The following is a 4136-nucleotide window of genomic DNA, read 5'->3' as shown; positions in this document are numbered from 1 at the left end:
TGACTGCTCCCTTCGATTGCCCAAGTACCTCAAGGGCTGCAAAGGCAACTGAGGTACGCAAGCCATCATATGCGACCGTAACTGGGGCTATTAAGGTTGCGGTCGTACCAGAGGGGTACCCCAAAGTCATCCTCAGCAGTGAGAACCTCTCACAGCTCGAGGACGTACTACTGGAGAAAATAGTCATCTCCGGTTGGGATTCTCCAATCAAGTTTGGAGGAATCCAATTCAGGGTGGGCCACCTGATAGTGGACTGCCGCAACGCAACCACTGCTGAGTGGCTGCAATCAGTAAGTGGAGCGGTGTCTGCCTTTAGGTAAGGATGCCATCGTCACACAACATCACCATCTTCTGCCCCAGGACATGGGACAAAACAACAAAGTGGATCATGGAATTGATCAAGAAACAGAATGACTTGGACACTGAGAACTGGCGTCTCATATCAAGGAAGAATGAGGGTGGTGGCTCGCTCCTCAGCCTTGGCATTGATGACAACTCATGCGCCAAGATTATCTTTAGTGACCACAAGCTGAGCTTCAGGTTTGGAGACATCTCAGTTTGTGGTCTAAAGAAGGCCAAGGCGATTAAATCCGGCACAAGACAGGTCGAGACTCCTCGAAATCCACCAGTCTCCGCGGAGAAGGAGAAGCCCAATAAGCTCTCCGAATCCAGCGAGGATCTGGCTGATGATGAGGATCTTGATGCGACCATCATCGAGATATTGGATCAGACCGTTATCCTCTCAGGAGCTAGGCATGGAACTAGAACCCTGGTATAACCTGGGAATAAAAGGACTTTACGTGAAGAACGCCAAGGTAATTTGGGATCAACGGGCCTCTAGCCCTAGAGCCTGTATCCTGGCATGTAGAAGTATTAATTATTATATACTTACAGAATTTCTCACGCGGGACTGTGTACCGATCGTGGTAGAAGATGTGGGTGCAGCCAAGAAGACTGTGGTGGCATCGGTATACTTTGCCGGTGACGAGGCGTGCCCACCGCCCGAAATCACTGCACTGGCAGAATACTGCAAGAGGACACACTCACCCATCATCATCGGATGTGATGCAAATGCACATCACGTGATATGGGGCAGCATCGACGTAAATCAAAGAGGTGAGTCATTCTTAGAATTTATCTTGAATAACAATCTAGAAATCCTAAATGTCGGCAATGTTCCGACATTTGTTACCAGGGTAAGATCTGAGGTTCTGATGCTACGTACGACCAGAGAGTGGATGAATGGGATGTTAGTGATCACAACATTATCAAAGTTATGGTAACGCGAGTCCCATTAAACATAGTTGAGAGCTTAGCTCCTGTGCAAACCTGGAACTTCTCCGCTGCACTCTGGCGCAAATTTGAGGATGAAGGGACAAGACTGGCTTCGGAACTCCCGGACGAATTCGCCGACATTTCGTTGGATGACCAGATCTCTGCAGTGCTCTCGCTCTTGTACTCTGTGTGAGATCAAGTGCTGGGACGCAGTCGACCCAAGACCACACGGAAGATAATTTGGTAGAGGCGGCGCTCGTTCACGCGCAACGACGATGCTGAGCAATTTTTCTCTGAATTGAGGGTCATTTCAGAGCAGTGCAAGAAGCTCATTCTGAAGGTCAAAGAGGATAACTGGAGGCGCTTCGTGGGAGAGAACAAGGACGATCCATGGGGGCAAGTCTATAGGATTTGCCGTGGCCGGAAAAGGACAACCGATCTCAGTTGTCTTCGCTCACTACGTAACCTGGCACGACTGTGCGAGTTACAGAGAACTGAGCAGTTGGGGTATGAAATGAGAATGCCTTCTTTATTACGAATATGTATATGTATGTTTCTCCTAAATGTCTTCGTCGTTCGTATTGGCAATCTTCGTTGAGTTTTAGCTCGGCTCTTAGTTTTTCGCTGCTCGGTCGATGTTCTTTCCCTGTGGCCGGAGAGAGGGGGAATTTTAGCTCGCGGGTGTTCTTCTCCGGAACTTTTTTCGGCACCCACTGTCATTCCTGATGAGATTCCACGGCCGCTTGAATCCTCTGAGGTAGAGACGCTTGTGTGACAAGGTTGAAGAGCAGACGCTCTCCGGTATAGACGGAGCGGGGTAATATTTAAGGCTGTGTGGTGTGCCATTCCCGTGCACATCACAGCGTTGTACTCCCGCTGTATCAGAAGTGGATACTTTCCCTCTAATTCGAAGCGCCTTCGGGTAGTGGCTTGCTGCTTAAGGGGTATTTTTCCCAAAGTAGCCACCCTACGGTACGGTTTGCATGAGCAGGCCTGCCGTATGTTGATAAATACTGATACCTTGGCGTTACAAATGGCGAGCGGTTCCAGATCAGCTGACTGCAGTTGTCCAGGCATAGGCACGCTGCGACTGGGGACTCAGTCCACGCGCCAGGGGAACCATATATGCTGCACTCATAAAGCCATGTGCCTTGTTTGGTGCTTCGGTCTTATATGATGGACCCATCTCTGCCATGAGGCATCTGGTGTCCTGCCAGAGGCGAATCCTGCGTGGATGCCTACCGGTATGCCATACAGTGTCCACTGCGGCAATGCAGGTGCTTGCTGGCGCTTGACTTAGCCGCCAGGTGCGCAGCGGTCTGAGTAAAGTTTTGACGAAACTACCCATTGAAGACGTTAGACTGGCTGTATGGCAAGGACGTGTCAGGTCTGAGCTGGATTCACAAGATGTCGAGACTGGACGAATGCTCACTCACAGCACTGAGTAACGCGGTAAAAACATTTTTCAAACATTTTTTCAGTGTGGGCGTTTAGTTGCCGTTCGAGTGGTCAAAATGTTTTTTTGTCAAATCTATTAGAGTAGATCGACTCGGTTATTGATCCAGGTTAAGAATATATATATATATTGTGTTGTATATATATATATTGTAACGTAATTATGCCTTAAAATATGCCTTTAAATAAACAAACATTTCTCGATATTGCGCATCCACTTAAGCCGAAATCAGAACACAGCCACTAGGCAGGCACATAGCCACGTAGCACATAAGAATTCTTTTTCATATGTATGCACATAAGCATAAGCAAGAAGCGCTCTCGCGTAGATCAAGTAAACAACCCACTCACCCAGTAGATCTAAAATTTTTCACACCAACTGTTTTAGTCTTAAGCTGATATTCAATCAATAAAAACGCAAAGCGGATTCGTTCTGAGTTTTTATTTATTTCGGCGTTGATCTTAGTTCAAATACGGATCATTTATTCGACTCAAAACAAAAACTATTTAATTGTTACATACTTTTCAACGAAGCCAATGGAAGCTGTAAGCTGGAAAGTAACTATTGTATTGATTATTTTTTAAAAAATCATAAGTTATTAGTGAAAGAATATTCATTCACAAAGAAATTGAGCCATGTGATGTAAATTTATCAGAAAATTTTAAAGAAATTATACAGCAAACCCAGTTACAAGAGACCCCATATAGCGACTACACCAATTAAGAATGAAAAAAATATATAAACTGACACAATTATTAAAAGTATTAAATAGTATATCCAGTATTCTGATAAAGATATAAGTTTTACAAGCATCATACGTCAGGAAATAAAGTCCATGAAACCCCATTATACTCATATCCTTTTAATAAGGAAATTTAGGAAATGCTGCAAAAAGACATTATACGCGAAAGCGACTCCTTCTATTGCAGTCCACTATGGATTGTTCCTAAATAAAATAGATGCTTCTGGTAAACCAAAATTTAGGTTTCTCGTAGACTGTCGAAACTTAATAGAAATAACTATATACGATAAATTCTCGATCACAGATTTCCTTGTGTATTTAGATGATGTTATTATTTATTCAACATCTCTCACGAACACTTCAACTGAATAAAGAAAGTTTTTCAAAAACTTAAAGGTGCAAATTGGCCGCCACGCCAGTAGGTATCACAAGGGGATCAACGCGCCACCAACGGTGGTACGCGCCGTAATTGTGACACACTACTGGAAGTGAAACTACACTCTCCACGCGAGGGCGGCTGGAAACAGGCTCTTAGTTAGGTCATGTCTCTGCTAAGAGTGCTGGCTAATCGTAGTTGGGCTGGAGCTGGTAATTCTCAAAAATTTTCACACCTCCGGGCCGGACTAAGGTGTCATTCGACCCGTGCTGAAAGTCTGCCAGGCT

The sequence above is a fragment of the Drosophila sechellia genome, unplaced genomic scaffold, assembly GCF_004382195.2.
Source record: "Drosophila sechellia strain sech25 unplaced genomic scaffold, ASM438219v1 Y_385, whole genome shotgun sequence".
Lineage (NCBI taxonomy): Eukaryota > Metazoa > Arthropoda > Insecta > Diptera > Drosophilidae > Drosophila > Drosophila sechellia.
The sequence above is the reverse complement of the archived record's forward strand: the minus strand, read 5'-3'. Positions refer to the sequence as shown.